The sequence below is a fragment of the Podarcis cretensis genome, assembly GCF_951804945.1.
Source record: "Podarcis cretensis genome assembly, chromosome: 6".
NCBI lineage: Eukaryota > Metazoa > Chordata > Lepidosauria > Squamata > Lacertidae > Podarcis > Podarcis cretensis.
In genome coordinates, this window is record NC_137175.1 from 46,477,359 (window position 1) to 46,502,818 (window position 25,460).

General features: G+C 43.6%; 1 protein-coding gene across 2 annotated transcripts in view; it reads right to left on the minus strand.

The window, feature by feature from the left end:
• The window catches only part of PACSIN1 (protein kinase C and casein kinase substrate in neurons 1), a 59,064-nt gene extending 44,152 nt beyond the window's left edge, over nt 1-14,912 (minus strand). Inside the window, exon 1 of one of the 2 annotated variants that reach the window (XM_079980896.1) lies at nt 14,406-14,912. The gene's annotated coding sequence lies outside the window, so the exon portion shown is untranslated. The remainder of the gene's footprint in view (nt 1-14,405) is intronic. The other variant, XM_079980897.1, reaches the window with a different exon arrangement.
• Between the last annotated feature and the right edge of the window lie 10,548 nt (nt 14,913-25,460).

Here is a 25,460-nt window from a genome sequence, read left to right on the forward strand (position 1 = left end):
GTCAGTGGGCACAGACCAGCACGGAGTGAAGCTCCTGCTCTTGCACGTGGATCATATGGATTGGGAAGCTCTGGAATAATACTTCTAATCCTTGAAATCAGAATGACTTGCCCCAAGGCATCAAACACCCCTCAAATAATATGCAGGTAACTAGCAAGAACTGGTGGGAAAATGATTATCCACTTATCACCCAGGAGGTGAGCCAAGCTTGGGGGAACAGTGTTTGAAGCAACAGACTCTAGAGAAGTAAATGACAGTAAGGGTCTACATTTTCTATGTGGAATGAGGCGGGGGGGAACCTTGCTTTTATAATTGAATGGGGCACACACAGGTAGATGTGCTGGGGAGGAACCACAGCTAATTATACAGCACACACTTTGAATGCAGGCCCCAGGTTCAGTCCCAGACACCTTCAGATAAAAAGGAACCAGAAAGCAAGTGATGTGAAAGAACCTGGACAGCCACTGTCATCCTGGGCAGATAACACTGGGTTAAATAGTCTTTGACAGGCAGCTTCCTAATACCTGCAGCTGTCTTTAGAATGCATCTACTTTGCCAGGTTTGGCATTCCTGAGTTACAAAGGCACTGCAGGCTATGCGAGGAGCTTGCACATGTACCTAAGAGAAGGCACAATTCAGAGGAGTCTAGTTAACATACTGCGTAGGATGGCCTCAAAGTGCCTTTTAGAGGAGAGTAAATTTATGTGGGGTGGGGGTGGGGATTCTTAGATCTGAGGGGGAAAGTGCCTGCTCCACTGCTGCTTCTCCTTTAGTTCTGATAATTTAAAATCAAGCCAGTATTACCTTCCTGCCAATAGGTACGGCTATGCCTCATATAATGCCCCCCACTGAAATATGTTCTGACTGGAGAACCTTTGTGTTGTCTATGCTGCACATACTGTGACTCACCCATTCCAGGGGTGTCAGAGTCTGTGAGAGATGCAGAGGAGAGGTGCTCTGCAAGCGGGAAAAAGGGTAGGGGAGATCTCTGGCACTTAAGTCAAATCAGATCCCTGCTCAAGATCCCTAAGGCCAAATCCCAAAGGGTTCAGTGGGAGATGTCCTTTCTGGCATAATGTGACATTGTCTTTGTTCACCAAGGCTCTGTTCTCAAATCAGCAGAATTCAACTGCTGTTAACATTCTAGCAGACTTGGGGCTTTGCTAAGGGCAAAGAGCAGGTTAAGTTAAGGCAGAGCTTTAAAAAATGCTAAGGGACTCGCTTCTTGATTGGTTTAAGGGGGGCACAGCCATAGCAAGAAAATGAACAGTCTGAACCCACTTAGCTGTCTGGAAGGCAAGTATATATTCCCAGGAAAAGGATATGTATGTTGTTGTATGACTAAAGTAAAGGGTGGGGAACCTGTGGCCCTCCAGAGGTGTTGGACTATAATTCTGTCACCCCTGGACAGTAGCCATGCTGACTGGGGCTGAGGCCTCCAGGTTCACCACCTCTGGGTTAAATGGTAATGGGCTAGATGAGGGCAAACAAACTGAGGCTCAATCCAGAGAAGACAGATAAACTCAGAGACATATTCCGGAATGGGGATTCAACGTGTTTGGGATGGGTTGTACTTGCTTTGAAAAGTCAGGTCCATAGTTTCACCCTTACATCTAGATGACCAGGTGACAGCAGTGGTGAAGAGTACCTTTGTCCAGCTTAGGCTAGTGTATCAGCTGCACCAATTCCTGAGGAATTCAGACCTGGTTACAGCAAGAATGTGAGCAGGTCCACACTTATGGGACCACATTACCATGTTCTGTAATGTTAATAGTTATGTAGGGCAGAATTTTGGCAGGTGAATCATCTCTCACCACTGCAGCACAAATGCCCCTAACTATAAAATATACCTACTTGGCTTGTTTTATATTGTATTTTATATTTAATAGGATTTTTTCATGTATAGTGGAATCTTACTTATTGTTAGCTACTTTGGGCCTCGTTGCATGGAAATGCTACATAATTTGGGGATATAAAGCACCCATATACTTTTTGGATTATGAAAATTGGCATTTTCTCTTCATATATGAGAGCCAGGCATTTTATAAAAATGCAATTTTAGATTGTGCCACAAAACAAGATTATGTGCTTTGTGGTGCAGTTGCAATAGGGATTCTTAAGGATCTCTCCCCCCCCCCCCCCCCGCATTGCAATACAAACAGACCAGATCTGTACCCCCCAGACTGATGCGCAGATTGGGATTATTTATTATTATTTGATTATTAAATTTATATACCATCCTTCATCCAAAGATCATAGGGTGGATTACAGTCTAAAAACACAAAATATGTAACATAACAACAAACTAACAAACAAAACATATCCCCCAGGCACATTTAAAAGTCTGTAGATTGTTTAATCAGCACAGGCCTGGGTAAAGAGGAATGTATATGCCTGGCTTCACTCATTTACTATGTTGACATTGCCTTGGAATGTAGTTACTCTTTGGATTTTGCATTTCTCCAGATGTAGGATAAAATGCATCTAGTAATACATACCTTGAGCAAAAATATCTATGTAAAAATGGATTTTCATGTAGATGTTAAGAAAATGGGCAGTATAACGTGCAGACAGGATAGAATGGAGTTATGAATGAACACATGTGAAACTGGTATAGACTAGATATCTGATGATCAATTCCTAGCTGCAAATAGGCCTACAGTATTTCTATTCCATTAAGATAGTCTGGTCCAGCACTCAGTTTCACTTACTCTTTTGAGAGGGGTGGAATATATGCTGGGACCAAAAGTCAATTGAGTAGATAGAGTATGGTAGGGAAACTTCCTTTCTGCAAGCAGACTAGTGCTCCTTGAATGGATCATGGCACTGAACAAGAAAAATAAGAATAGCCACTGAATTGCTTTCCATGTTTTGATGAAAGAGAGACTAAGGGTAGTATTATTCCAAGTAGACCCATTGAAATTAATGAATATTACTAAGATAGGTCCATTAATTTCAATGGGTCTATCCTTCCCCTCTTGGAGGAAAGCATTTGGTCTGCCTCAAGTTTATTGTCATCAATAGCAAAGGCCACCAAATAATAAGGATTTAATATGCCTGAAAGTCAAACTGTATTTCACAGCTGAGTCTCAGGTTTTATGCTGCTGCCCCCCCCCCCGGCGAAACATAAAACATACGTTGTCAGATGTAGAAGTAACCTGTGAGATCCCATAGAATTCTTTCAGATATGTTTTGTCTGTGGTCACAGTGTGGAATTGGAATAGCCTCATGTCACTAGTGTCTTATTTCAGTTTCTAGTGCCTGGTAAGTGATATGACTGCAGCATCCTGTGACAGCTACAGAAGTGGCTACTGAATTCAGCTGAGAGGTCTGTTCTCTGAAATCAGTGGGACTCAACAGCTACCATTAACCTTTTAGCAGTCTTGGGGCTTTACTAAGGGCAAAGGGCAGGTTGTGCTACAGCAGCAGCAGAAGGAAGTCAAGGGACTGGAGCTCCTCGATTTAAGGGGCACAGCAAGAGCAGCAAAAGGAACAGTCTGGATCCACATGGCTGGCTAGAGGGAAGGTACCTATTCTAAGGAAGGTGCTTATTCCCCTCTAAGCATGCTCCTAGCTCCTGCATTAGTAGTACAAGAGAAACACAGGTCCAAATCCATCCTAAAGGGAATGAGACCACTCATGTTCAACAGATATGTAGCAATTAAATACCAATTTTAAAGAAGCTAAAGCAAATATATGTCTTGAGAATGGTTAAATGTGTGGGACAGGTGGGCATGGCAGTTGCAAAACAAGTTACAGAAAACTAGACTATAGCATACCGTAGTTCCTTCACATTAAACTTTTCCAGCACAATTCTACGTTTTACCCAGAAATATGTCCCACTGAATTCGGTGGGCGCTTAGTGAGCATGGGATTGCAACCCTAAATCTTAATGCTGTTTCCTACTGCTTAATTCTCATTAGCATAGCAAGATATGCCTTGTTTGCTGATGAATTAATTGCCTCCGTGCTATCTCCTATGGCCAATCATTGCATGGATTTTCATTTACTCCCTGCTTTAACCTTTTTGGAAATTTCTAATGACCTCTGAGAATGACTTATCTCTGTTGTCTTATCTCTGGTTCTGTTATTATACATTTGCTTATTTTCCCTCTTCTCTCTCCTTTTAGATTGTTAGGCATTATTTTGAAAGGTAAATCACCTTGATTACTTCATCAGAAAGTATATCCCCTTGATTTAAGTGATTAGATATTTGGTCAGAATACTAAAAGCAGAAATAGCTGGGTCCATCTTCCACCTAAGAAAATTAGATTGATGGGAGAGGAGAGCCCTGCTCAGAGATTCTAAATCCCTCAAGCAATGAGGATGAGCTGGAGGGATAACTTCTGCTGCAGGCAGCCTTTTCTGGTTCTGTAGGCTCCCTGAACAATTTAGAGCTCTGATCTTCCAGGGTTCTAAATCCTGTGGGAAGCCTATATGAGCAGAGCAGGCTCCCTGGCTTAGAAGTTATCTCTCCAATGGAGATGGCAACAAAGTGGGAGGCAAAACTGGTCCCTGCTACCCCTTATTGGGTGAGGGATTTAGAATACCTGCATAAGGTCAGTGTTCACACATCATCTAAAATTCACAGCTTTATATATGTGTGATTCCTATCACTATGCATATAGGCATATGTGGGAGGAAGCCTACCATGTCTTGTCATTTTCTGTAACAGGCTTACCAATATCACACCTCTAAGTAGCAAAGTACTGATCGGTGTGTTATAGGAAATCTGCAGATGACTGGCTCCATGGCAGGAGAGGAGGATTCTGGCAGGGTAAATATACATGTGAACATTTTCAGTGTGTTGTTGAAGAAGCAGGATTATGTAACAGAAAGCACACACGCAAAAATCCCCAAGTTATTCACAGGAACAAGCAAATATTTGTGGCTCTCTAAATATTTGCTATTAAAAAATAAAGCAGCAATATAAATTAACTAATTTGCCTTCCATGGATATGTGAAGAGGCCCCTATTGATTTGTCCCGAATTTCAGCTGCAAAAAATAAATAAATGATCGAACATTTCCAAATCTCAACAATCCTTTGAAATGATTTCCATTTTATGTAGAAAATGATGCTGAGAGACCTTGCCCAAGATTTCTGGTCTTGTACCCACTGAAGTACACTAACTGCATTAAATAGAAATGTTGGTAGTATAATCAAAGATGGATGAGTGACTCTCCAGATTTTGTTGGACTCCAACTCTGGGCCAGGAATGATGGGGTTTATAGTCCAACATCTGGAGGTCCACAGGTTCCTCAACCTTGCCATAGAAAATTAAGCACAACCCTTAGTGCTAAGTTACTATTGTGCATGTGTGTTCCATACAACTTGGGTGTCCTGGACAGGCTATGTCCCACCCCAACAGCAGGGTAGCATCTAGCATGTTGCTGCTATCCTGCAGCAACAACAATTGCCAAGCAGTCATTTTCTTATTTCTTCAGGCCCTGGTAAAAAAAACACTTGTCAAAACTGGGCCTGAGAACGCAGCTCCTAAGACCACATGCCAATGAATTAAACCCAATGAAGTAAATCCAACACAGAGATGGGGTTTCGTTTTAGGCCTGCTAGAAATTGTGTAGTCAGGTTATTATCCTGGAGCTGGTACAAGAGTTATCACTGGTACTGGGCAAATGATATGAGGCTGAAGAATAAATGATGGCCTACATTTGTTTTATACTGACTCTTTGCGTACTCAACCTTCAATCTCTATTTTAATTCTCTATAAAATTAGGGTATTTTTCTTCCCTGACTGTCTTGATTGGAAGCACTTTAAGACAGATTCTTATTAGTAACATGAATATTGTATGGCACACCAGGACCTCTAGGGGCTCATTTTGACACAAATAACTCTTGTTGATTAGCTGTATTTTGTTAACTGCTCAGGCTAAAACACAATAATATTTCAAGCAGCCAAATGCTTTTAGAATGCTGCTAGGGTTTTTTTGTTTCTTCCTTGTGAAACACAGCTTCTTACACTTAAAAGATAACCTTTTATGTCTCTAAACATGAATTTCAACCTGTTTAAAGACAGCCTGTCAGAAATCCACAGGTATATTTATTACAAAAAAGCTGCTTTCCAAAGAAAGCTTAGCTTTCAGCACATACACAGAGAGTATACACCCCCCACAGACCCATATTGTTTTCTCTCTAGTAAACACAGAAATTAAAAGCTATTCCGATTGAAACCTTCTATTTGAAGGGTGCAATATTACTTTCGTTTCTTCTTAAACTACTGCTAAACATACGGATTTGAACAGAATTTCTACAGATTACAAACTGCCATCTTGTTCCTATTTTGTATCAGTTTGTCTCTCATAAGTAGTGTTGAAGCAGTTACCGTTGGTGACGGGGGCTTTTGGGAAGATCTGAGCCAAATTATGTTTCTCTAATTGCTAGGGACATCTAGATGATTTGTAGGGGAAAAAACTATCACAGAGGCAATGTTCAGATAAGGTGGATAAGCTCCTTTGTTCTCTCTGTGTGTTGCTAGCTTTTAATTGCAAAAAAGATGATTAATTCCTGTCTGATTTTAACAGAAGTCCTTAGAAAAAAATAGTATAATATAGAAAAATGATCCTATAAACCACTATACTTGTACAATTTAATGGAGAACAATTCAAGCCTCTATAGAGGCTTTATACTGTTATGAGTTTGTGGGGAGGAAGTAGATTACATGCAATATCCTTTTACCCCTGGATCCAGTTACAGATAGGTAGCCGTGTTGGTCTGCCATAGTCAAAACAAAATAAAAAAATTCCTTCCAGTAGCACCTTAAAGACCAACTAAGTTAGTTCTTGGTATGAGCTTTCATGTGCATGCACACTTATCTGAAGAAGTGTGCATGCACACGAAAGCTCATACCAAGAACTAATTTAGTTGGTCTTTAGGGTGCTACTGGAAGGAATTTTTTTATTTTGTTTTGACCCTGGATCCAGCTAGTCTTAAAAAAATAACACAGGCTAGCTTCCTATGCTGAGGTGATTGCCTGGGTGATGGGCCATTAAGAGAACAAAGGAAAGGGGGCTCTGTGCGAGATGGCATACTAACAAGGCCTGAGTTGAGGGCTGAAAGTAGTGTTATGAAGAGGTAAAGCAGCAAGCTGGAGAGTCAGAGCAAAGTTTGAGAGCAGTGTTTGATTTCTGTTTGAATCCAAGGCTGTGGCTATGGAAGAAACAAGACCCCTTTGTGGTGTTAATGCTGTGAACCTCTCCATCGTAGGCTCAGGTTGTATATATGTGTAAATAAACCATATATCATAAAGACACCACTGTGTCCGCTGTGTCTCATTTCCAAAAGGAAGTGTAAACCTTGACGAAGTGACTTGAAACCCTGGAATCTTGCACCACTAGGAGTTTGGAGTGACATGCAACAATACTTCCTCTCAGTCCTTTTTCTTCTTCTGGGGGTACTCAAGGGTACGCAGTACCAGCACCTTTTTCCCCTAGAAGAAAAGCACTAGTTAAAACTGTGGCACTTACTATAACAACTTCATGGTGAGTGCTGGCACTCATACCTTGATCTCCCTCCAAGGTCTGACTTCTGCTTGCCTTGCAGTTCTGTCTGCCTGGGGAACTAAGGAGGTCTGACACCCCCTTCCTCAGACCATCAGTCCTAAATTCCTTCCACAATTTTATTTACACATATATACAACCTGAGCATGGGATGGAATGGCTCATAGCATTAACAGACATTGTTCCCTCACTTGCTTTCTAGGGGGGCGTTCCCAAAGCCTTGGATTCAGCACAGAGAAAATTCAGCCTCTTGTGTCTTTCAGACAAGAGTAAATGAAGACTAGCTCTTGGCCTACTGTTTTCCTACCTACAAGATGATGTGGCTCCCAGCCAGGATGTCGGGGGAGGGACTTATCCCCTCCTGAAATGGTTTCACGTCTGCACTTGACTAGCTCTTCAGAATGGATGCCTAACAGACTTGAGCAGGCTCATTGCCTTAACAAAGAGGCTGGTTTAGTAAGTTCAGCACCCACATCTTACAGATACAAAATCACACACTTGTTTGGGACCCAACAATATATTCCAAACCAATCCCCCAACCCCAATGCCTAACACTGCCACTTTTATTTTCAAGCGAAAGCAACCATGTGTGGCCCTGGTCCAGCACTGCACTCCTGATCTGGAATCAGGACATGCACTAGTTCTCTGCCCCAAATCACCACCACAATTGGTGCTATGGGGAAACCCAGCCAGATGGGCGGGGTACAAATAAAAATTATTATTATTATTATTATTATTATTATTATTATTATTACTATGTACTCTAAGTGCAGCAAATAGTAGGGGGTCATCAGCAGAAAAACGAAGCTGCTTTTTCTTCAAATTAAAAGTGGCATGATTAAGCACACCTTTAAAAAAAGGAAAGAAAGAGAAGTGGGATTAAAATAAAGTGTGGTTTGCCCCAGTTTCTACCTAGAAGAGAGGAACAGGCTGTGGTTTGCTACCACCTGGAGAACCCTCAAAATAAAATAATAATTTATTTATTTATTTATTTATTTATTTATTTATTTATTTCTACCCCAGCCACTCTGGGCAGTTTTCAACAGAACATTGAATACAGAATAAAACTTCAAACATTAAAAACTACCTTCAGATTTCTTCTAAAAGTTGGATAGTTGTTTATTTCCTTGACATCTGATGGGAGAGCGTTCCACAGGGCGGGTGCTACTACTGAGTAGGCCCTCTGCCTGGTTCCCATTAAAAATGTGTTTTAAATATGGAGCTGGCTTCAGGATCCTTCCTACATGTTTATTTATTATGACATTTTTTTATCCCACTAACACTCCAAGGACCTCAGGATGGTATGCATTGTGTTCCTATTCTTTCGTCCTCACCACAGTCCTAAAAAGTACCGGTAGCTTAGGCTGAGAGATTGCAACTGGCCCAAGATCAACCAGGTTTGAATCTTGTCTGAACAGGGATCTGAACCTTTCTCTTCCTGGTTCAAGCCTCTATCTTTGACACCACACTGGCTCTCTGAGAATTTATAAAACCTGCTGCCATACCAAAGTAGTCCCGTTTTTTACAACCATCTTTAAAAGGGGGAAAAAATGGTTGCAGCTTAAGGCTGCAACTCAACATATATTATAAACTGGGGAGGGGCAAGGCCCTGCCAAACCTCTAGATTCAGTAAAGGTTTAGAATTTGAGCAAACTCACAAATTCATGAATTTCGCAAGCGCTGGAAATAACACCAGCGAGCTGCCTCATGAGGCCAGCCTTGTGATGGCTCACTGGGGGTGGGTCACTGAAGACCCAAAAGACTGATAATGGCTTCATCTGTTTGATAAATGTTAGCCAGCTGCAAACCATAAGACTCTTTGCCCAGCGTGGAGGGGGAGGCTGCCAGGCTTACAGTGGGTGTTGCTGTATGCAGAAGAGAGAGGAGTTGTTTCTGCAAGTGGTTCTGGGAAGGAGGAGGAGGAAGTGGACAGAAAGTCATATGAGGCTAAAGAGAAGAAGTCATGATGCAGGGGCACAGGTAACATGGCTTCCTCTCTTTGCAGATCCGTGTTTGCTGCTCGTAGAAAAACAACAAAGACTATCTTGTGATGTGAATGCTGGGAACTCTCTCCATCTAAACACAGGTTGTAATCATGTGTAAATAAACCATATTTCATAAAGACACTGCAGTCTCCGCTGTGCCTAATTTCCAATGGAAACACAAACCCTGGGTAAGCAGCTGGAACCCCTGGAGTCTCACACCACTTTGAGATAGGGGTGGGATGTAACAATACATTTACCTGGGAGTAAGTCTCACTGAAGTCAGTGCATAGCTTTGTTCCTCAAGTCTTGTTTAAAACATTATGCAATGGAAAGGAAATACCTTGTCATCTGCTAAAGATTAATATAACTGATTGTGACCTGTTAGTTTGTTTTTAAACCCCATTAGAATTGCTATGCTATGCAAAGCTATAAAACAAGCAGGGGTGGGCCTTCTTTATATTTCCAAATTATATTTATATATAAAATAAAACTCCTGCATCAAGGTAGCTCAAGCCCTATGCCAAGAAAAGCCATATTCTGCAATCTCTAACAGTAATGCCTGCCAACCATATTTGCATACCGTATACATGCTTGCTTTGCAGAAGTCAATCAGCTTCGGCAGGTCATGAGGAAGGACAGAATGCTATGCAGGGCACTGAAGTCAGGTCTGCCTGTGGCTGAAAATGGCTACTAAGCCTCTTCAGTCTCTAGGGATGTCATCAGGCATTGCTCACAACCTTTCCAGATTTTTGTTTCATATTAGTAACAGGATGTTGAATTCTACACTTGCATAGAATTGCAGAGTTTTCACAGCTCTTGTTATATGTACATGGTTTCCCTTTTTCCCTTTTCCTTATTATCGTTATGAACTATTGTAGCAGCAAGTTGCCAGTTTTCAGTTCACCTCTGCTGTGAACTCACTAGGTTGCCTTAGGCCAGCCAATCTCTCTCTCTCTACAATATTGGAGGCAATAATAGTGACTTATTTTACAGGCTTGTTGTAAGGATTACAGCTAGATTTTGAAGCACCCTGAACTCTTGGAATATTAAATTTTATCATCTTTCTCATCAAATAAGAACCTAATACATTAGAACACCCTTATTAAGAAAGTCAATCCAGAGCAAGGATTGAGCAGCCTTCAGATTAAAAAAGCGTATATAGAGATGTGTTATACTTTCTTGCAAATCTGACATCTAGAAAACAATGCCCTTGGATGCCATCAGCCAGCAATGGGAAGGTGTCCAGCTATCATAATTTTGTGTTTTCCTTTTGGTGCTTGGCAATGATAGATGTTAGTAGGAGAGAAAACATCAAAAATTTCAAAATGGGAAGAGGATAATCAACGACCCACACCCAACAACCTTACAATTTTGAAAGAAAATGATGGTTTGCCTTTTAAAAAGGGAACCTTTTATTCTTAGCATCTGTTATGAATGGATTTAATGGAAGCATGGTGCAACTCTTTCTGCCTTCCACTAAAACTCCCCCCACCCCCACGTTTCTCCTTCCTTCTAGGGTAGGGAATGGAGAATCAAATTCTGCTGAAATGCTCGAAAAGCCTTATTGCAAACAGTTGTGTTTTGCAGACTCCTTCTGAATACAGAATTTGATTCCTTTTTATGTTGCTTTCTTATTTAACGAAATACACCTAACAGTTAAGGGAGGCTAGTTTTGCTGTCTAAACAAGTGCCATCCAGGCCCTCACAGCAGCTAGTGAACCATGGCACTCGGGCAGGGACTATGAGGGCTTCACAAGCAAGTGTAGTCATTGCATCCGTGTTCCAGGTGACTGCTTCCGTGATGGCAGGTCTTGTTTAGTGCATACAAAACCTCAGGCTGAAGCTTGCTGTAAAAACACTTCAGCCTTTAACTTATTGTCAAGCATCCTTTAAAATCAGAATGCCAAGGATGCACTGTGATCTTGCTGGAATCTGTACTTGCATATTATACTTGCTGCAGCACTTGGAAGCAAGCCAGTGCCAGGAAGCAGCTTTGCACATGCCTCATGATAATGGTTGCCTCCATGCTTGCAATTTCTCTCTCTCCTTTGGAGATGGGAAGAATATTATCTAAGAACCAGCAATCAAGAATCATCTTCAAATTTTCACAGCCTCTGTTTTCTGTCCTAGTCTCCAAATGTACATGATGCTCTACAGGATAAACTAGATGATATATCAGGTCCCTGCCTAGAGGAGCTTACAGTTATTCCAGAAACAAGGCAATGGAGATATTTAGGTATCTCTCGGCAAATGAAAGGAGTCAGTGACATGACAAATTATTAGACAGAGCACTGAGACTGTCAACTTTATTCAAATATGGGACTTAGAGAAGAATGAATTTATAGGCTTTGTTTTGTAAAGAGGTCCTGAGGCTGCCACTTGTGCCACTAAAATCCTATTGGCTTCAGTTCCAATTTGCACCTGTGCCACTTCTAGTCTTGTCTGTTTTATAAAGTCTTACAGACTGGATCAAAATGGGATAGCAGTTTGCCACAATAGGTTGTTGAGAAAATACATTGGTAATATAAAAGGGGTTTGCTTGATAGGGTATGAAGGAGCATATAATTTGGATTTGATGCAGAAGAGAGTCACAGAAGAACTGGATACTCTGTAGAATGCAAGCAAAGCTAGAGGCAAAAATCAGATGGTATTATGCTGAAAACTGGATGTGTGGGATGTATTAAGGATAGTGAAGTACTTGGCTTCAATCATGACTTCAGGAAATTGATGCAAGTTTTCGTAAAGGGGGAAATTGAGTGACAGGCTTCTGTGATTGCAGTGAGTGACTAAAGGTAACTAAATCTAGGAGAACGCTACAAACCATCCAAGGGCCAATTCACATGACCATTTGGGCAAATGATGGCAATGGGATTATGCTGCCATATTGCCTCCCTGTCCATGGTGAACAGGTCATGCACCAATCCCACGAAGTACAGGCTCCCACTCTTAACATGCCTGCATGCAATAAAGAACCTCTGATCTTACATGTTATTAGACTGGCAGACAGACCATAACCACCATGATTTTAAGTCATTTCTAGAAACCACTGCACCTGATGACTGAGTTACTCTGCCCAGCAAGAAGACATAAGGATAGACAGGATATATTTGCTCTCAGGTTACATATTTAGGACTATAAGCCCCACACCAACTATATCACCTTAGACCTTGTTTCTCCTCAGTCACAGAAGAGAGTTCCCACAGCACACCTACAGGAATGAGGCATAGCTCACCTGTTTACAAAGATTAGTCTTCCTCCCTGCCCCCTATCAAGAACAATTCGTTCTGCTATGAGGAGGGGGTGATGGTGCATGGCTTAAATTGAGCAGGATGAAGATAGCTAAAAGAAATAATTCAGCATAAAGCAGATTGTAGGCATGTGTGCATCACATTGGTTCCTTTTTCCAGATCTAGCTTCTCTCTTCCTGGAATAATGAGGAATGCCCTTGCAGTATTGGAAATGGAAAGAATAATGTAATGGACCCTAAAAGATGGAAACCTTGGCCTACCCTGCTGCCATTGCCCATTAGCTTGGCCTGGAGATGACAAATAATAAAAAAAAGGCTGGCTATATTTGATCAGAGATCTGAAGGCATTCCAGATAGAGTTAGGGATCATGGTCCTTCCCTTTGCCCAAAATGTTTCCAGCATTCCTTCCTTGAAGAGGCCAAGAAATACCCTCCCCCTCTTTGAGAACCTTTGGCACCCCAGGAAGAGGCGGCAAATGAACCTGTCTTGCAATCTCATAATATTAATAATAATCACAGAATCACAGTGTTGGATGGGGTCTTGAGGGTCATCTAATCCAACCCCCTGCAAGGCAGGAATCTCAACTAAAGCATCCAAGACAGATATAATATATAGATATATCCCAGGCTAAACATACCCAACTCCCTCAACCATTCCCCATAAGGTTTGGTTTCCAGACCCCTGATCATCTTGGTCGCTCTCCTCTGCACACGTTCCAGCTTGTCAATATCCTTCTTAAACTGTGGCGCCCAGAAATGGACCCAGTACTCCAGGTGTGGTCTGACCAAGGCAGAATAGTGTGGGACTATTGTTTCCCTTGACCTGGATATTATACGTCTGTTGATGCGACCTAGAACGACATTAGCTTTTTTTGCTGCTGCATCACACAGAACTGTTGTTGTCGTTCAAGGAGCAGTGCAATTCTTCCTTAAATGAAAATGGTGCAGACAGTCTAAGTCTGAAAGGTCAGTACAACTGCAGAATGTGCTCATCACCGCCATGGCTGGAAAGTACCCAGTGGGATCATCTAGTTCACCCCTGTGTCCAGAGGCAGGCTGCGCTGCAGCAAGGTACATCAATCAAGGTGGGGACCCAGCCACATGTCAGTTCAGCTAAGAGTCCTTTGCTCACCCTGCTACCATTTCCAGCCACCCGCCCACCAGGTGCTTGCGGAACTGCCAGCTGCTTTGCCCCACAATTCAGCCCCAACGCAGGCTCTTGTCACAGTAGCGCACTTCTCCTTCCCACTGCTTGTAGTGCAACCCACATCTTGTCAGGTGCAGCCCCAATAGAAAAAAAAAAAAACCTAAGAAAAAAGGGAAGTAGAGGAGAGATCCAGAGATGCACGGGACAAGCTTCTACCGAAGCGCAACTAAACAGATGAAGCCCAGGGACTGCCCCTTCCAGCCCCCTGCCCCTCCGGAAAGGTTCTTCGGTGGGGCTGTGTGCCCACCCCATGCCTCTTTTGCAGCTGCACTCAGGAACTGATGGACCTTTGCTTCAAATCCCACCGTCCCCGCTTCGATGCTGCAGGGCTGGCGGGTGGGAGGCGGAGGAGGAAAAGAAATGGGGGGTGCAAAATATGAACCCCGATAATTATTCCCCCCCCCACACACACACACGAACACACACCCCGACATAAGAGACGAGGGCTTACCTGCGCAGTTCCGGCCGCTGCTTAGCGCGGGAGGCTTAGCAGACTGTCCGGGAACACTCCCTTGCAAGACCCCTCGAGAAAGGCTGAGGAGCCACAGCGGTGTGTGTGTGTGTGTGTGTGTGTGTGTGTTACTGTGTGTGTGTGTGCGCGCGCGCGTGCGGGGGAGGAAAGGGAGTTCAAATTCCTCTCCCACCTGAACCGCGGCGAGCGCGCGAGGTTTGCTTCCTCTGGCGAAGCTCCGACTCCAGCAGCAGCAGCAGCAGCAGCAGCTTCGCGACGACTGCGGGCAAATCGCTCCCCCTCCTCGACCGGCCGCCCACCTCCTTCTGCTGGTTTCTATGGCAACTGGGTAATGCTCAGCGCATCCTGCCTGCCAGCGCCGACTCTTCCCCACCAACACACACACACTCTCCAGCCGCTCTCCCTCCCACCACCCGGGTTGCGCGCGCGCAGACAAAACTGCACGCACACACGTACAAACATAGATGTCCAGGCGCACTGCGCGCGGGCTCTCGCCTCGGCGGAATGTTCCTCCCGCGCGCAGGTGGCAGTAGAGCGCCTGAAACCCGCCTCCCGCACCTGCTTCTTCTCACCGCCCCTCCCCCCGCTCCCCGCGCGCTCGCAACGCCGGGTTCTGCTGACACACGCAAGCGCGCGTGACTACAGGCAAGCGCGCGACACGTGTGGTGCTCCCTCAAGTGATACATGTAAGGACACACGAGCTTGCTCGCCAGGGACTATCTGTGCGCAGCAGGCCGGAAGACGGTACATATCGAGGCCTTCCCGAGGAGACGTCTCCTGGACAACCTGAGGTCTCTGCATGCTCCAGCCATTCTGCTGTCCCTCAGCGCAGGACTTTGGGATGGAAGACCTACTTAGGAAGACTGTCCCACCACGCAGCAGAATGAACGGAGGGCCCTCAGGTGCCACAGGGCTGCCTCACGTTAAGAAAAACGTAAGAAAAGCCCTGCTGGATCCAGCGAAACGGCCCATCTCTTCCAATGACCTGTCCTCTCCTCAACAGGATTCTCCCCCTTTGGGGTTCCCAGCAAATGGTATCAATAGGCAAACTGCCTGAAGGCATAGACATTTATGGCCAAGTATACCTAAGGATCGGGACGCAGGTGGCGCTGTGGGTTAAAGCCTCAGCGCCTAGGGCTTGCCGATCGAAAGGTCGGCGGTTCGAATCCCTGCGGCGGGGTGCGCTCCCGCTGCTCGGTCCCAGCGCCTGCCAACCTAGCAGTTCGAAAGCACCTCCGGGTGCAAGTAGATAAATAGGGACCGCTTACCAGCGGGAAGGTAAACGGCGTTTCCGTGTGCGGCTCTGGCTCGCCAGAGCAGCGATGTCACGCTGGCCACGTGACCCGGAAGTGTCTCCGGACAGCGCTGGCCCCTGGCCTCTTAAGTGAGATGGGCGCACAACCCCAGAGTCTGTCAAGACTGGCCCGTACGGGCAGGGGTACCTTTACCTTTACCTTATACCTAAGGATCCTGGGAACTGGTGTTTCTCGCTCTCAAAGCCCCTCAGAGCCATCCCAATTGGTGGCCATTGCTGCACCTTGTGGGAGGAGCGAGTTGCATAGTTTAACTTCACTTCTGAAGTGAAGTAATACAAATGACCATTGAAAGAACACCCTTCCCCCATAAGACAATGAAGGCCAAGCTAAAATTACCTAACTGCACTAATGCATCACAGACTCCTTGGTAATACCAAAAAGGATGATAGATGAAGTCATCTAAAGTGGAACCCTAACATTGGAGAGATGACCACCCATGCATTTTCATGGACTACCCTAACAACATGGTCTCCCTAGCCTACAAAGTCTTTGGGTTTGCTTGTGCAATTAGGTAACTTTACAAGATACAGTATACCATTCTTGTAGACCACTGCAGAAGCAGCATCTATTTACGGAGCCTATTTCTGGGATGTTTTATATGCTACTTTTTTCTGCTCTAAGAGTATCAGCAGCTCTTATAAGATCTTCCTGCAGGAATCCAGGCTCAAGTGGGATGTGCGCTTGTCATTTGGACTGGAAGACTGACTTGCAGTAGACTTGGAAGTAGGGCCACAGTTGGATCCCCCTACCTGCCCTAGGTAAAGTGCCTCTTTAAAAGTGCTCCCTGAAGCAAGACAAAGATGAAGCACTCTACCAGGTGCACCTACTGCAGCCTCATCACAGCAGCAATGTCAGTTCACTGACATTCGTCTATGCTAACCAATTAAACAAAGTTACAGATAGGTAGCCGTGTTGGTCTGCCATAGTCAAAACAAAAAAAATTCCTTCCAGTAGCACCTTAAAGACCAACTAAGTTAGTTCTTGGTATGAGCTTTCGTGTGCATGCACACTTCTTCAGATACAGGTAATTTTTTTTGTTTCAATTAAAGGAATTTTTTTTGTTTCAATTAAACAAACAACAACTCCTAGAGGGAGGGAAGTTTTTGCATGTGTGAGAAGATGTGACAGTAACTGCTGTCCCTGGAGGACTAGAGTGATTTTAAAGTGGTACGGTAATAGGCTGAAGAAAATTTCCGCTCTGTATTGCAAGTTCTGGTAGCTGGTAACCAGATGGCCCCTAAATACCCAATTTTTAGTGATTTGCAGTATTTTGCTCCTTTAAAAAAGTACGTTTCTTCCTCTAGCCAGTATGCCATCCATTGCTGTTATGGGTACTTTGTGGAATATGGCTAGGTGAGCACCACATGCCCCTACCTGAATAGTGCTTGTGCCATCACTAGTGTGTGATACAACTCCTCTGCCTCAAATTTTTGGGTCTTTTAAAAAAGAAGCATTAGAGGCTGTGTGCCCCTCAGCTGTACAAATCATGTGCATGAGTGCTCAATCCAGTCATTTAAAAAAGCAACAAGCTCGAGTAAAGCCATCTATCCAGCTCTCTCAGTGGTGCCCTGCAATTTTGTCAACTGTTGGTACTTGAGTTACTGCTTTGTAACAAGTGAGCAAAGGCATTCTTCTTCCTGCATATAGCCAATGTTATGAAGTGCCTACCTGATTTAGTAGGCACTAGGCACTTCATAATATAGCAGGGGGACTAGTCAATTTTAATTTCCATGTCTAGGTGAAGAGAAAGTGGTTTTTTTTAAAAAAAAAATAGAGGCAAAGAGCAGTACAGCTATCCTCTGAATGTATTCTGCCCTGGATTGTCTGTCTCTCCCCACTCTCTCCCCATAAGCTTCCATTATATGTAGATGGGATAAAATGCTAGAGAACTTGTGAGACTTGTACTAAAGCTATAATGTGACTTGCTGTCTATGCGGGGAATGCCTGTACTTGTTAAAATCTGTTCAGTGACAAGTGAACTCTGCACTCCACAGTGCAACCCAAGCTATTGTACAAAAAAAAAATCAAAGGCCTATGCTGAACTTGGATGAAACATTTCTCTGGAAATCTGCAATGTTTTTGTCTTATTTTGTACTTAGCTGTTTCTGCCTACTGTATCCCCCCACCCCTTCTGTCCTTGTTCCTTGTTCTCACTGCTTTCTTTCAAGTGTCTTGCCAAAGTCCACCGAATCAGCATTATAGCCAAGTGAATATCTATACCCGGCTTTCCCACAACCAAGCCTTCTCCACCACAGAAAATGTATCCCCTCCCATAAAAGGCCCAGTGCAGCAAACAGGAATTATTTAAGGAAAGTGGGGAGGGAATCTGCATGCAGTGCATAACTTTCCACAAAGCTCAGCATCTCTTTGCGACATTATGTAAGATAAGAAAGTTGTATTGGCCCAGTTTCCAAAATGTGCCACTGGGACAGAGAGAAGCCACAAGGGCTAGTTCATACAACCTTTTTAACATGTAGGTCACAGCTTGAATGTTGGACATGGTGTTCAGTCTTGTGAATGCTCCAGATGTATGGCCATTGCTTATTTGAAAACCCTCCACAATGTGTCATAGGCTAGAAGTTAGTGGTGAGCCACAATCTCAATACATAATGGAGACATGCAAGACCATTCACAATGCCAGACAGTGTCAAGAAATGTAATCTCCCGATGGGTAACATAGCTTTGACCCAAGTGATTTTTCTTAATGTTAAACAACATCTGAAGCAGAAAAACGACTTGCATCCTTGAATTTAAAAAGCCCAGATCTTGTGCCCCCATTGATTTAGCTGTGTTGCACAAATGGGAAGACTAATCTGGAATGTCACGACTGGGGTCTATGGGAGAATGGTGCTTTCCTTGGGGAAGCCAATGTCCTTAGTGGTGCTTCTGTACAACTAGATAATAAGAGATTAGAGGAAATCTAAAACTACTAACAGGCACATCCTTAGAAGCTGTTAGAGCTGCCAACAGGCCAGTCCTAAGAAGCAGATGCAGTAATGATGCCGTTTGCCTAAGGAGGGTTCTTCTGTTGTTCAGGAGAGCTAGGATCAAGTTGCTCTGAGAACATAAACCAGGTCCCTTGTGGCTTTCTCCCTGTCTCAGGCAGCCTCTCATCTTTCTTCTAAAGAGCACATTTGACTTCCTAATGAAGCACAGTAGGGCTCTCTGTCTTCAGCACCCTTCATCTGGCTTCTTGATTCCCCATTTCAGCAGGAGAGGGAGTGAAGGCACAGACAGACAATAATTCACTCACAGGCTAGGAATAGACGTGAGAAATGGCTTTACCTTTGATGGCTCATCTCTGCCTTCCATTCCTTCTGCACCTTGCTAAACTAAAAACCCTTTTGTTACTTCTGATGTTTCTTTTTTCTTTCCTTCATTTCTCTGGCATATGGTTCCTTCCCTTTTTTCATCAAAAGCATCCTGAAGATCTCAAAGAGAAGCTCTCTCACTGGATTTCCCATTTTGAGATAGGCCAACGTTGCCTACAGGTAAAGTTTTTATCCACTGGGGCCAGGCAGGAGATAAGAATATACCCCATGGAAGGAATAATACAAAGCTCTACTTTTCAGAGAACGGGGGTGGGGGTGGAGGGAAGCTTCCTCTGGTACAGTAGAGAATTGCACAAAACAGGTATTGGTATAACTGCTGTATGTGCATACGCTAGACTGAATCCCTTGTGCCAGTTTAAGTTACAGATGAATTAACCAGTATGAGAGAACGAGAGAGTTATGCTTCCCCATGGTTAAATGGTTTAAAAAATAATGAGAATTATTGCTGCTGCTGCTGTTGTTGTTATTGCTACCTGGCTTTTCATAGACAAGCTATTTATTTGAGCATGCTGGTTTGCTTTTCAGATATGGATAATTTCTACATGTGTAAAACCAGCACCTTTGGGACAAATCTGACAGGAGGATCTGACATTACCATGCAGCCAAACGTAACATCTGTAAACTACTGGCTTAGATAAAAGCCCCATTATTCAGGTGCCATACAGATGTGGTAATGAAAGCAGTCTTACTCTGTTAAGAGCCATTTTTGAGAGATGACTCTGCAAATCTAACAGCATGTGGCTACATGCTCATTCACACTTGGCTTTTTCAGGTCCAAGCCCAAATGTTGTGTGTGAAACAGGTTTTAAAAATAGCTGTGTTATGCTTCATTGCTGTTCCTCTCCAATCACCATAAACAATACTGCAATTGTAACATTTCCATCAATTTCTCAGTATGCAAAGCTTTTTCTCCTGCAGTTCAGTTGACTTTCATTAGCTAGCAGAAGGGAACAGAGGAAATAAATAGACTCATACAGTACAATTTATATATTCTGACTTAAAAGTAAGCTTCCTTAAGTTCAGTGGAACCTCCTCCCAGGTAAATGGGCATAGGATTGAAGTCCTTGTATATCTTTCTCCCAACGTTTTTTTAAAATCAGAAATGACTACGAGATGCTATGAGTTCAAGGGGAGGAATGGCAGAATCCCCACTCCTGGCACAACATTTTTATGTGCTCAAAATTGTTGTGCAAGCTGCTTTTCCACTAATGGAAGAAAATATACTGGAGGGGCAAATTCTCCTTCTTATAACAATCAGGATAAATATGCATAATATCCCATGCCATATTTAGTTTGGGCCTGTTCCTTCTTTGCACAAGTTCTCTTCTTCACATGTGAGCAAATTTTGCACCCACTTCATGTTCATGTGCAATTAATTATATTGTGATAGGATGCCGTGCAGCTTCACAGCTCTAACCCAGAGCCAAAGTAGGGAATTTAAATGGCAGACTGGTTCAGTCACTGGTACAACTATGCTACTGCCATCTACACAGGGACCAAAGCAACATCACACATTTGCTCAAGACTTTTTGCTGCCTGATGAAAATCCCAAATGGTGCACATGCACACACCCCTAAGGCCATCTCTATTAAAGGTTTGCTGCACCATTCAGAAACCAATTCCTGCCTTCATCTCAATGTGTTGCCTGAAGTAGGTGGTTTCACTGTGCTTCAAGGCAGGACTGGTGCTGGATATGCCATAATGGGACCTTCCCATCCCATCTCATGTCTGCTTTCTCGAGTCATCTGTGGCCTGTTGTTGTGCCATATTGTAGAAGCAGCTGGAAGCTTTTGGCCATTTGCTCTGTGCTTCCCATAGTCCCTTCCACCTTCAAACAAGAGATGCACTCAGCTAGTTGCCTGTTTCAGATACCCTTCCCCACTTCCTGGGAAAATGCAGACGCTACGTTATTTGTGTCCTTAATTAGAATCACAGAATAATTGGGCCCTCTGCAGTTGCTTGCTCAGAAAGCAAATCGTTGTGAAAGACTGTGTCATTGTGCAGGTGGCATCAGAAACCCAGCTTCATTCCACCAAAACAATCCACCTTTTGTTTGCTAATTTCCAGACCTTCAGGCATCCTCCGGAACTCTTTCCAGGGAAAGGGCATGGGCTCTGACATGAAGGGCTCAATTTTTCTGGCAAGCTGCAAGGAGCTTTGTGGAAGATGCTGTTTATAAGGCCGGGAAAAGGGACTTGCTACTTTCCCAAGATCCCAGCCCTGCTGTTAATATAGACAGGGTCCAGTTCTGGAGATCTGTGGCATGTAGAGCTATTTGTGTCACTGAGCGCAAAAACCCTGCCAGGCTATCATGCTTGCATTTTGCATCCACTTGGCATTGGTGAGGGAGGCTGGGCAAAGTGCAGGCAATGACGAGTTGAGGCTGTGTTTCTGCAAGTCCCTCTCATTTTAAAATCTCTTATTTCACTGGAGATTGCAGTTTCTCTGATGTGCTGATTAGTGTGTTGGCCATTTTCCCCATGCCCACCTCTGGTATACAGCCCTGGAGGGTAAACCAATTCTCAATGTGGTCCTTGGGCAAAAAAAAAAAAAAAAAAAAAAAAGCTGAATCGGGTATAAAAGAAGGAATTGCAGAGAGCATTTTGTCAAGTCCTCTTTTGTCATGCAGATGTGAAAAGCTGCACCTGTTGAAATTCTCCTGTACTGTATACACCTACTAAAAGTACAGAATCTTGTCCTCCTTTTCTTACCCTAAGCACAATCTAGCATTTGAATTGGATGTGCAGACTAAGCTCATGTAGAGAGATCAGGATCATGATGGCTGGCTATGCTTCAATGTATGTGTTACTGGTCCCATCCTTTGATTGATGTGTATCTAGCTAGGGCTGGGTGATATATCAACATATCATCCAAAACTGGTTTGAAGTCCATATCGTGATATCGGTTTCATATTTTTTGACCTGGTAATGTATAATAATAATAATCATGGTGTGTGGGTGTGGGTGTGTTACAGATAGGTAGCCGTGTTGGTCTGCCATAGTCAAAACAAAATAAAAAAAAATCCTTCCAGTAGCACCTTAAAGACCAACTAAGTTAGTTCTTGGTATGAGCTTTCGTGTGCATGCACACTTCTTCAGATACACAGTGCTATGCAGAAATCACAATGTGGGAAAATCCGTGAAGCCAGCCAGTGATTCTCTCAATTCCTGCAGCCCCATCAACTCTGCCAGCTCAGCTCTCCCCTGCCTCCTGCAGGGGGCAGTGAATTGAAAGAGCAGGCGCTGGCAAAAATCACAGTACAGGAAAAACCATGAAGCCAACCAATGCCTCTACATAGCTCTATCCTTATTTCAGACATTGTGATATATTGGTATCACAATGTTTAGTTGGTGATATCTCACAATGTTAAACACCAGATATCGCCCAGCCCTACATCTAGCAAAAGATGAGAAGGGGGATCTATGGCTATATGCACACAGGGTACCTGCACCTGCTTTCAGGAAACTGGCAAGACCATAGTTCTCAGTTCTGTCTTTGAACATGTATGCTTTTTATGTCTTGGGTAACATGTCTATTAAATTTTATTTAAATGCTTTTCAATGACTATATGTTTCAGTCAGGAACTCTGCTTTTTGTGTACTTGAAACTGTTCTTTTTGGCAATGGGGTGTTATTTTCTACAATTTTATCTATGAACCTAGAGCAGGCTTCCTCAACCTCAGCCCTCCAGAAGTTTTTAGCCTACAACTCCCATGATCCCTAGCTAGCAAGACCAGTGGTCAGGGATGCTGGGAATTGTAGTCTCAAAAAACATCTGGAGGGCCGAGGTTGAGGAAGCCTGACCTAGAGAGCCCTAACACTATTTTTGCCTATTATCTATTACCTGTATCTACATCTTTACAGTAATTCAATCATCCTTAAAGCAGTAACATTATCAACAGCTATCAATGCCCCCCCCCCATTTCTTAATTTAAAAAGGCATCACTGACCATTGGGCATGCTGGCTGAGGCTCATGGGAGTTGAGCTCTACAACATCTGGAGGACCACAGGCTCCCCATTCCTAATATGAGAAAAGGTGCCAACATTGTGGGCAAGCAGGGTGTTATGACACATGGAACTAGATTGCTGTTAAGAATGAGCTAAAGAGCACCAAGGGCCAACAATCACTGTTCCACAGGGGGTAAAAACAAAATAAAAAAATTCCTTCCAGTAGCACCTTAAAGACCAACTAAGTTAGTTCTTGGTATGAGCTTTCGTGTGCATGCACACTTCTTCAGATACACTGAAACAGAAGTCACCAGACCCTTCTATATAGTGAGAAGGTGGGGAGGGGTATTACTCAGAAGGGTGGTGGGATTGGGTGATTGGCAGATAGCTGTGATGAGCCTGTTGACGACTCTTAACGACTGCAATAGGTCTTACAGGAAAAAGCAAGGGGTGAGAAGGTGAAAAATGGCTTTGTCATGTATAATGAGATAAGAATCCAATGTCTTTGTTCAGACCAGGTCTCTCCATGGTTTTAAGTTTGGTGATAAGTTGCAATTCAGCAGCTTCTCTTTCCAGTCTATTTCTGAAATTCCTTTGTAATAGAACAGCTACTTTGAGATCTTGTATAGAATGTCCTGGGAGATTGAAGTGTTCTCCTACTGGTTTCTCTGTCTTGTGGTTCCTGATGTCGGATTTATGTCCGTTTATTCTTTGGCGTAAGGTTTGGCCTGTTTGTCCAATATAGAGAGCTGAAGGACACAGTGGGTAGGGGGACTATGTGCAATAGGCTGGAATTCAGTTCAGATTGCAAATAGTTTCACTGCCTCTTGGTCTATTCACATCTGTCTCTTTCAGAAAAAGAAATTATTCCCTTGCCATCTGCCCCCATGTGTAGTAAATCAATAGCTACCCTTAACGTACAACAGAATCCAAGTGCCAGCGATTCAGAATCCTTTTACGATTAAATTCATCCTGGCTCTCTGAGAAGTTTCATCAGTACTAGCAACCTATTAATCACTGCTTCATTTTGAGGAAGCAAGGCCAAGGGAATGTTGCTGAAGAGGATCTGATCATGGCTTGGCCAGCCATGGCAGGTGCTTGCAGAAAAAAGTGAGCCCAGTTTAGAAAAGGGAAGGCACCATCATGCCTGAGCACAGTTCACCCTTACAGTTACCACCCGACCTCAGTAGATCATATTATTCCCAAAATAATAAGATTATTCACAACCTAGCTATCTGCACATCACTTCTGCTTTTAATCCCTTGTGCAAAACTTCCTGAGCCATGCTCCAAGCTGTAGGGGCATTGAGGTTTAAGATGCTTATTTTCCTCAAACTTTGCACCATATCAAACAAGGGATAGGAACCTCAAGCTGTGTGGCCCTTGGGACTCTCCCTAGGCCATGCCCCCTTCACAGGCCATACCGCCTTTCCAAGCTCATAAGTCCCACTCAGACCACAGTTCAGGCTGGATGTAGATAATTGGTCCGACTCATTCCCTGCTTGTGCACTGCCAACACTGAAATTCACATTGTTAATCAACAGTGTCAGAAACCTCCTGTGCTTGCTTGTGAAGAAACCTGCGCTAACCCCTATGTTTCCTTAGCTTTTAGCTAATAGGTTCCCTGCAGAACCTATTTCTGTGGGCACCAGAGAGGACTGCTGATGCACCACAGTATTGTATACTGCACATTGTTCTTCTTTTATTAAATGGAACGAGAAATAGAAGGAGGAAGAAGGCTAAGCATCCCCTGACATCAGTCTGCTGTCAGAGACTTTGGGAGAGCTGCTGTAGAAATGTTTGAATTAGCATTTCCACAGAGGACACAAAAGCCAAGGAGCCGCAGTGTGAGCAAGCAAGGCTCTCCTTAATCCAGTTATCAAAGTACTTGCAGCTACAATTTGCAAGGGGAGGTGTGACGGCAGCAGATACTGAGGAAAAAGAATTCATCTGTGGCTGCTGGTGCAGAAGGGATATATATTTAGGCAATCGTTTGGAGAAGGCCAGCCATTTTTATAATACAGGTTATATAAGAAACTTGGGTGCTTCATAACAGGAGATACCTAAAATCAATTACTGAAATAACTGCAGGTATATGAAGCACTAATAACAAACAGTAAACCAAGTATTTTGCTGGATGTGGCATAAATGCAGCTTATCTGAGATTGAGGAAACTAAAGGGAAATTGTGGTATAGCCATTCTTGGAGAGGATCAGAAATGAAATATGTAAACTACCTACGGCATAACTGCCATACCTAGCAGACCAGGGCATCAGTCTGAGAGAGAGAAGATGGTTCTGAAATCCATGGCAGGATCTTCCACATCAGCTCCACATTTGTTCAATCAAAGCCCCATGCAGAAAAGAGTAAGCATATGAGTAAGTCAAGAATGGGAGCCACAGTAGTGCTCACCAATTTGTTTGATAGAAATAATCCCTT